The following is a 9,492-nucleotide window of genomic DNA, read 5'->3' as shown; positions in this document are numbered from 1 at the left end:
TGCTGGGGGCAGGAGACCACCCCAGAGGCATACGCAAAGCAGGGAGTGGGAGGCTCCGTAAATATTCAGGTCCCTCAAAGGCCTACCCCTAGAGAAGAGGCACAACAGAAAGGGGAGTGTCACCTACAAAGGGAAATAAGGAAGCTGGCCCATCTTGACATGGATTCTGGTCGGAAATTTTACAAAAGGTCTCCTATGATGATCTGTAACTTCGGCCTGCCCTCGTGCCGGTTTGGCATTCTAATTTACTACCTGCGAGATCCAGGCAACCCCTACAAAAATATTTCCCTATCCATTTGGGGGCAAGTGTATACTCATACCGGAGTTAGCATAATAACCTGAGTTTGTGGTTAATGCTTGGGTTAGAGAGAAATGGTAGTTGATGAACACATTGTAATTTTATTTGTAGAGTGCTTTCTTGTGTATCTGTGAGTCTTGATCTAGCTACTTACCTAAGCAGGCTTGTACAAAATGTATCCATAATGTAACTGAGCACCTTCTTTTATTGTCATTCTAAAGCCTGAGGTAGAGAAAATTTCTGTGATTGAGAGATACTTGAGTTGGGGTGGCTGCAGTCAATTCGGTAGGCTTGTCCCTGTCGTGGCGCTTTGACAAGGAGTAGTCCTGATTATACAGACCAGCTTACAAGACATTCTAACAAGTGAGAACCCTTTCAACCTCTGGAAACCACATGCCCCTGCTTCAAGCCAACACAACTGAGTGCTTCAAATGAGCATTGCTTCAGCCCTCATGGTGAAATAAAGCCAGTTTTATCTTCCCAGAAATGAACTTGTTCAGATCACCCAACTTGTCCGTGACCTGTCCCTTCCGTATCATGACCTGGTCCCTCTCTCCCTCTCCCTTCTCCCCCTGCCCTCTCCCACCCTGCATGGTCACCTAAAATCTCAGCTCCAAACCAGGTCGTTCCAGTCGTGACTACTCTGCCTGTAGGCTAGTTCGTTCTGTGCCACCTCCACTACATTGTGTGCTAAAAATCCCATTCTTACATAGTTCTGGTTGAGAGTTGGCCAAAAGAGGAACTTGCGTGGGATTTGAAAGATGGAAATGAAGTACCATCTGTTACCTGCTGAAGGTCATCAAGATCAGATGGGGCACCAGTGGGTTCCAGCTCGTCCCCGCCCTCCTGCCCTCTGCGTGGAGCTCTTCCTCCTGACGGCTGATCCTGTGGACCAGGGATCAGTCCAGGTTCCTCCCCATATACTTGCTGGCAGACCCGTAGAAGCACAGCTACCCACAGACCTCCCATGATCTCCTCGTTTGCTAAGCTCCGTTTTCAAGGCCAGATGTGCTTGGCATCTCATACAGCCAGGATATGGACTCCTCTGATCCTCCAACTTTGCTCCTGGACCTTCACTCCCCCAGATCCGCCCAGTAGTTAAGTTAGGTCTCGTTTCTACAGTAAACCCTGTATCCGGTGATGAACAGTGGTTCTGTCTCTGCGCTTGAACCCTGACCGATTCACCCTGTTACCTGGTGCCCAAGAGAGGCCCGCCATATAGAACTGGGCGATAAGTATTTGATGTGTCAGCATTTCACCTGAGCATCTTTCTCCTCCACTCTGGAGTGAGGAAATCAGACGGGAAAGATGGGATGCACTTCTCCAAAAGGACGAGTATTGGCTTCCACAGTCTGCGCAGCTCCTTACTGGTGCGTTTTACCGGCTCAAACCATCATCTTCATCTGCCGCTGCTTCTGTCCCACCCCTCACACCAGGGCATGTCCAGGCTCGCAGGCTCCAGGGCCAGGCAGGGCTGCCAAGCCGCCGTCCTCCGCGGTCCCTGCGCCCTCGTCCTTGCGTCCTTCCACTCCGGCCCAGCCGCATCTGTGCGCGTGTGCTCTACGTGCCTCTCTCTAACCCCCTCCCCCGACCCCCGACCCCCGCCCCCGGCGCGGGGCCCGCAGAGACTGCGCCGCTCCTCGCGTGCTCTGAGAAGAACTGGCAGCGCTCACACAGTTCACACAGCTAAAACTCTCTCGCTGGCAGCGTTCACACAGTTCACACAGCTAAAACTCTCTCGCTGAGTACACGCCGGCAATTCCCATTTAGACTTTTCTACAGAACAGTTTTGTAGCATTTCCATTTATTACACATTTAATTGCCTTTTAATTGGTGCCCCTGTTTTCAGCATGTTTGAGGCATATTGAAAGTCTCTGCCTTAGCACCCATTTCAGGCTTGCTTCCTGCCCTGGATTACGTTACTGTTGGCCAAAACTCTGTGCTGGAGCCTTCAAGTTTAATCAAAGATTTACCGTCTGGTATAAAGGCTTGTGAAAGTCATAATTCCTACAGGCAGAGGGGGAGAGAACAATACAGAATTTCAGAGGTAATCTCAGGAGTTAAAATTACCATTGCAATACACCAAGTTCATGGTAACTTGTCCCGTAACTATCAGTGGGTCTTAGAGTCCAGACACTTAAATTTGAGTTCCACATCCATTATTTTCAATTTCTATGCCTGAGGCTTGAGGTGGGGCTTTCCTGGAGTAGGGTGGTTGAGCTATGAAGTCCTGTTGGCATTTAATATTCTGTCTGTCTGATTGTAACTTGACAGAAGACCCTTATGATTGTATATTTGAAACACTTAAACATGAATAATGTAGTTTTTAAATTTTGTGTTTGGATTATTTTAATCTTTGGTACAAATAGGCTCTCTGGCTGCTTGCTTGCTTGCTTTTTTTCTTTAATTTAGATATTTAACTTATTCATTTCTTTATTTACATTAAGGAATATTGTGGTTGGGCAGGTTCTGAAGAGCAAGCTCAGGAGGTCTTGGCTGGGAGACCCTCTGAGCCTGAATTTTCACACTTCTGACCTTGGAGTAACCCATATCTACCCCAACAGGGTTGTAGTGAGGGTGAAAATGAAGATAATGATCATGGCAGTTCTTCACAACCTGAAAACTGCTGTAGAAATACAATCATTATTTTCACAAGAAATCTATCCCCAGGTCATGAGCAGAGTCCTTTTTGGAAAAGTCTAGACAGATTACATCAAAACCTGTTTTTCCAGGATTACTCACTTGGCTACTACCTACGTTTTTGTGTTTTGTTTTGTTTTTGTCTCTGAACTCTTTCTTTGCTCATTAGTATCTCTTGCAGAGTAGAAATAAGATGAGAAAATCGAACCCGTTCAGTTTGCTTCTTAAGAGGAACTCTGGTTAAAACTTTGGTGTGGATGCACACAAAGCCCTGGAACTACATGTCCCAGAATCCTCTGCCCTCTATGGTTCCTGGCTGGGGTCAACAACCCTGAGGGGCTCTCATCTATGACCGCAGGTGGGAGAGAAGGTGAGGCCTTACTCTCTGCAGGCCGGGCAACCAGACGTGGCAGCAAGCTCTTGATGTGTTATACTTTCATCATGACCTAGATCATTAGTGGGGATGCTGCAGGATTGTTGAGAATCGCCATGATTTCTGGTGAGCTCATGAGAAGCACCCACTTGAGTTCTTCAGGCTGAGATGGGGGGTGGGGAGGGTGTTGACTTTTCTGACCAACAGTTCGTGGTTAATTGGCCCTAATTCTCTATATTAAGACTTGTAAGTCCCAAAACATGTAGCATGACTTCTATTTTCCCAGTCTGACCCTATCTGATACAAACCTTTCCCTTTTCACCAATGCCACGTGTGACAAAATTTATTAAGCACTTACTATAAGCTACCAGGAGCCAGTCACTTTGCTAGGTGCTTTACGTGTATGATCTCATTTAATCCTCATTATAACCCTTCAAAATCAATCTGATTACTTCCTCCACTTTATAGGCAAGGTAACTGAGGCTTGAAGGGGTTAAGTAATTTGCCCAAGATCACACAATAAGATATACAGAGTCCTAGACTTTCAGGGCTACAGAGTCCTTATGAAATTGGCCAGGTGGGTAGCATTTTTCTATGATAATACATTTTAAAAGTCTAGTGGGATATTAGAATGAGTCAGCATCTCCCAAATAACATGGCCATTGTGACCGAGCAGGACTCTAAAACACCACTGTCAGAATTCGACCGATCAGAGATCTAGTGACTGGTGAAATTAGGAACACAGCGAGGAGCATTTGGTGCTGATGGGCTTTGTGAAAAAATCAGAGCTGGTTTTTGAAGCAGACACAGAGCCAGGAGAATGGTGTCGGTGCTGGCCGTGATGACGGTCACCTCTTCGAGAAGGTCTGTAAGAGGATCCTAAATTCTGATCACCATCCCTTTTCCTACTGAATTGAGACCTAAGATATCCCCTTATCTGACTTCCAAGTTAAGCTTCAGAAAGATCTCTTCACCAGAGACACTAGCTTGAGCCTCAGGACACTAGCTGAGCAGGGGCCCATGAGGATGCTGATGGGATTAAAAGGTTCAGCTATGGTCACAGATCTTTTGAATAATTAACACCATTTCCTGAATCCAGTCAAAATAGTATTCCTCCCCACAGATGACTTTAATTATGGCTACTACAGGGTTGGGTTAGAGGAAGAAGAAGGAATGTTGAAGACAGGGAAACTAAAGAATTGCTTTTGTAGTAGACAGCTGAGTCGGGCTGCATAGAGTAGAGCGTGCAAGACACGTCACGTTTTCTTTAACGAAGCTGACTTGAGGCTCCCATGCACCTCACCTGGTGGGAACTTCAATTTTAGTCATCGTTAGGGTGCGCTCTCCCCCTGCCCTCCCCCCAGGGATGTGTGACCTGAAGTTCCTTTGCAGAGCAGGCTCCATGTGGGGCTCGATCCCAGGACCCCAGGATCATGACCTGAGCTGAAGGCAGACGCTTAACCCACTGAGCCACCCAGGTGTCCCACCATTCGAGTTATTGTCTTCAGAGTGCTTATTGCTCTCTAAATTAACGTGCTTCATTTGGTCCATGTATTTTAATTCTCTATTTCTCACTTCCCTTTAGCCTCCTCCCCATATTAATAACAACATCAAACATTTATTGAAAGCTTACTACAAGCCAGGTGCAAATTCAAGGGTTTTAAAACTAGGTCTTTTAATTCTCAAAATAATCCTATCATATGGGTTCTGTTTCATCAATCTTAGTTTATAACCGAGGCCCAGAGAGATTAAGTAACTCATCTAAGGTCACACAGCTGAAACGGCCAAGGCAGGATTTAGACCCAAAGCATCTGGCTCAAGAGTCCTACTGCTTAATTATGATGACATTCAGTTTTTTCCTATTGCTATCATCGACAATGTTACTTCTGGGTTATTAAGAATATGCCTACTCCTCCCTCTCTCCTTTTCTTGCTTCCTTTCAGACAAAACTTAAATTTCCTGATTTATTTTCTCACCTTTATATCCATAGTGTTTGGTTTTAATGTCTCTTCTTACTGAAAGAATTCTTTTAATGATCTTTTTCAAGCAGTTTTTGTATGTTAAATCTCTGAGGTCTGGTATGTCTGAGAATACCTTTATTTGAACCATCATATTTAAATGATTGAGTAGATCTAAAATTCTGGATGGGAAGTTCTTTTTTTTCTAATACTTCAAAAATACTGTCCGTTTTGTTATATTCAGGATTGTTGAGAATTCTGATAACCATCTGATTCTTTTTCCTTTGATCTGCTTTTTTCTCTCCAAAAGATTTTAGAATTTTTCCCTTTGCCTTTTATGTTCTTGTTCTAGGGGTGTGTGTGTGTGTGTAAATCTGTCCTTCTAACCCACTATGAGCTTTTTCAGTCTGAGTTATTAAATATGCCATATCAGCTTTCTGTTGTTGTATAATAAACACACCAAAATGTAGTGGCTTAAAGTATACCTTTATCAACCTGTATTCCACAGGCTGGCAATTTGGGCTGGATTCTGCTGGTGGTTCCTCTGGAGTCAGCTGCTAATCAGCTAAATGGTTGTGCTTCTGTGTGTCAGCTGGATGCCAGCCGGAAGAACGGGACAAAACTGGGCCACTTGTCTTTCATCATCCATCTGGCTGGCCTGGGCTCGTTCGTACTGTAGCTCGGCTTCTAAAAGCAACACAGGGGGCGTCTGGGTGGCTCAGTCGTTAAGTGTCTGCCTTCGGCTCAGCTCATGATCTCAGGGGCCTGGGATGGAGCCCCAGGTCAGGCTCTCTGCTTGGCGGGGAGCCTGCTTCTCCCTCATCTCTGCTCCTCCCTCTCCCTCTGCTCCTCCCTGCCCAGCTCATTCTTTCTCTCTCTCTCAAATAAATAAAATCTTTAAAATGTAAATAAATAAAATAAAAGCAACACAAGATGGCAAGCCCCAATGGGCAGCACTTTTAAAGTCTCTGCTTGCATCAGTTCTTCTCGTATTCTATCAGCTAACACAAGTCACTCGGCCAAGCCTAGAATCAGGGTGGAGGGGACCACCAAAGGTCATGGGTGTAAGGAGATGAAACAACTTGTGGGCTGTTAACCATTAAATCTCCCACATCCTCCTTTAGTTCTGGAAAATTCTTGACTGCTTTTTTCCAAGAATTTCCTCTCCTTCACTTATTTTTGCTCTGTGCCTCTGAGATGCCTCATACACAGATGTTAACTGCTTTATTTGTCCTCCATCGCTCTTAGCCTTTACTTTTATAGTTTCAACTGTCTTTATCTTTCTTAAAATCCTCCGGGAGAGTTCTTGACCTGATCTTTCATTTCATTTGTTCATTTTTGTGGCTATACCCATTCTGCTTCCAAAAGACCCGCTGAGTCCCTCATTTTATCAATTATCATTCCCAGCATCTTTAGTCCGTTTTTCTTTGACTGTTCCTAGTTCGTGTTTCCAAAAGCTTCCCTTATGCTATTGAGGGTTTTTTCCAATGCTTTTTTTAAATCTGTCTGGTCTATTAAGTCTGCATCCTTTGCCATACATTTGTCCTTTGTTGCTTTTTTTTGAGAGTATAGATTTATTGTCACCTTTCCTCTATAACTCATATTACGCTGGGAGTTTCAGTTGCCTTGGCTGATAGTGGATACCTGGAAGAAAGGGCGGAAGCTCAGATCCTCGCTTGTGCCTCTCCTGGTGAGTTCAGGGAACAGGCAGTGTGTGAAAAATATACCTATGGACTCCCAAGCTCAAGCCAGCCGGATGAATTCTAGAAGGCCCAGTTGACTCATTCTTCTGGCTGGCATCCAGCGAACACCCAGAAGCACAACCATTTAGCTGATTAGCAGCTGACTCCAGAGGAACCACCAGCAGAACCCAGCCCAAATTCCCAAATTGCCAGCCTGTAGAATACAGGTTGATAGAGGTATGCTTTAAGCCACTATTAAACACCTTTTTGGAGCAACAGAAAACTGATAGAGAGTATTTAATAACTCAGACTGAAAAAGCTTATAGTGGGTTAGGCAGGACAGAATCACACACACACACACACACCCTAGAACATACCATTCCCTAAATACTCCCCAACTCCCAAAACAGCAACACTGCCCCTCGAGGCAACTTCCTCTGGTTTTCAAAATAACAGCCAACATTTCTTAAGCGCTTAGTATGTATCGAACCAGTCTTAAGTACTTTTACATGAATTGCATTGTTTTAACCCACCCTAAGGGTTGGTAATATTATTATGTCCATTTTAGAGATGAGAAAACAAAGAGAGAAAGCAAAGTAAATTTCCCAAAGTCACAGAGCAGTAAGTGGTGGAGGCAGAAATAAAATTTGGTCTGTTTGGCTTTAGAATCCACACTCTTAACTTTTATACTATGGGCCAAGAAGGCCTGGAAAAGAGGGAGCCTCAGGAACCAGGCCTTTGGCCCCAATTTACTGTCTGCTCTCGGCCCAGGTGAGTTCCAGCATTTCCCTGATACCATCCTGATACTTCTAGCTGGTGCTGGGCCAGTGAGGTTGTTTTTCTGCCTGGCAAGCAAACTTCTGTCCCGGCAACGTAAGTGAATGAGCAGGAAACAACTAGAAAACTCTCATGTGTTCTGTTCCAGGGTTTGCCTCAGATCCTCTCTGGGAGAAGTGGAAATCCTCTTCACACTCGATCCCCCTCGTCCCCCACACCCCCTAGGACACAATCACATTCCGCCTCCCTAGGATCTCCTTTTTTTTTTTTTTTTTGCCACATTATTAGACACATCAAACTTGTTTATGTGACATCTTTGGGGTTGGTTCAGGGGAGGCAGCCAGCATCTCATATTAGGTCATATTAGGCAGGAAACATCTGCATATGGGATTTCCGAAGTCACTTACTCACTAACCCAAGCCCCAAAGAAAATCTAGCTCTGGGAGTGCTAACCTCTGTTCTTCACCAGATACTTCCTTCCAGCTCATAGTCAGTCCCCAAAACCAACACAGGAATTCTATTATTATATCATTCTTTAAATGTCTTGGTCTCCTGCAGAAATGAATCTCAACATACAGTTGCCTGCCGACATATACACGCTCAGATTCAGGGCAAAACTTAACTTCTTAACAGGCAACATTTGTGACTCTTTCCTACCTTCACCTCGGATAACTGACTTCCTCATTGTCCATCCTGATATTTAACCCCTGATGCTTTGAGCACCTCTAATGTTTTTCGTGAATACTGCAGGCACTGAGCTCTCTCTCTCCAGCCACATTTAAAAGGGCGCCAGATCCATACTAACTACTGTTCAGAACTGCAACTTTTGGCCCCGGCCAGGCCAGCTGCTCCCACTCTTGCCCTAATTCTGCACCACAGCCGTCCTTCAAAGTTCAGTTCAAATGTTCCTACCTCCAGGAAGCCTGCCCTCCGTGCTCAGCCCAAAGTGATCTCTCTGCACTTACACAGCAAAGAGGTTGTAAGGACCACACACGTGTAGGGCTCGCTCTCCTTTTCTGAGAGTGCCCGCATTCCGGTTCTCCAAACTGTCCACAGTCCTTCACGAGGCAAACCACAGAGATTAGAGTTCGAGACATTTGAGTCCTGACCTTCCTCCTACCCTCACATCCCCCCTCCTTTTCCAGCTGATTCTAGCATGCGTGCCTAGTTTCGATTTGCATGGTAACTATATGGATAGGAGTCATATGTTGGATGCCTCCTGACTCATTCACCAATTTGTAACAAAGTAAACCAGTCACTTTACTTACCTGATTCTTATTTTCCTCATCTACACAAAGAGGAGGCTGGGCTAGGTGGTTTCTGAGGCTCAGTCTGTGATTCAGGCTGTCGACAACTCTAGGTCAGGGACCTCATGTCCTGATGACTTTTTTCTCCTACAACACTGTGAGCAAATATTGGTGTTTAACATTGTCAGATGAATCGAGAAATCAGTGATTATCTTAGGTGTGTTTGTAGTCCTGATTCTTTAGTAGGTGGCCCTAATCTAGTGGGTTGCCATCATGGGCATATTTTCAGAAATGGTCTCTGGAAAACAGAGGTTACATTGATCAGCTGGCCTTATTTTTTCAGGGCAGTCTAAATTTCTCATGACTTTCATTCTGAGGAACTTCCCTGGGAAAATGCCCTCTAAGTAGCATAGAGAAATTGAAAGTCCTGCAGGTGGCTTATTCCCATGCCAAAATGATGCAGTCTTCACTACTCCAAAAATTGGAGTCAGGACCCAGAGGAAAACCCAATTCCACC

Source organism: Phoca vitulina, unplaced genomic scaffold, assembly GCF_004348235.1.
Source record: "Phoca vitulina isolate PV1807 unplaced genomic scaffold, GSC_HSeal_1.0 scaffold7, whole genome shotgun sequence".
NCBI lineage: Eukaryota > Metazoa > Chordata > Mammalia > Carnivora > Phocidae > Phoca > Phoca vitulina.
Note: the sequence above shows the minus strand (reverse complement) of the source record.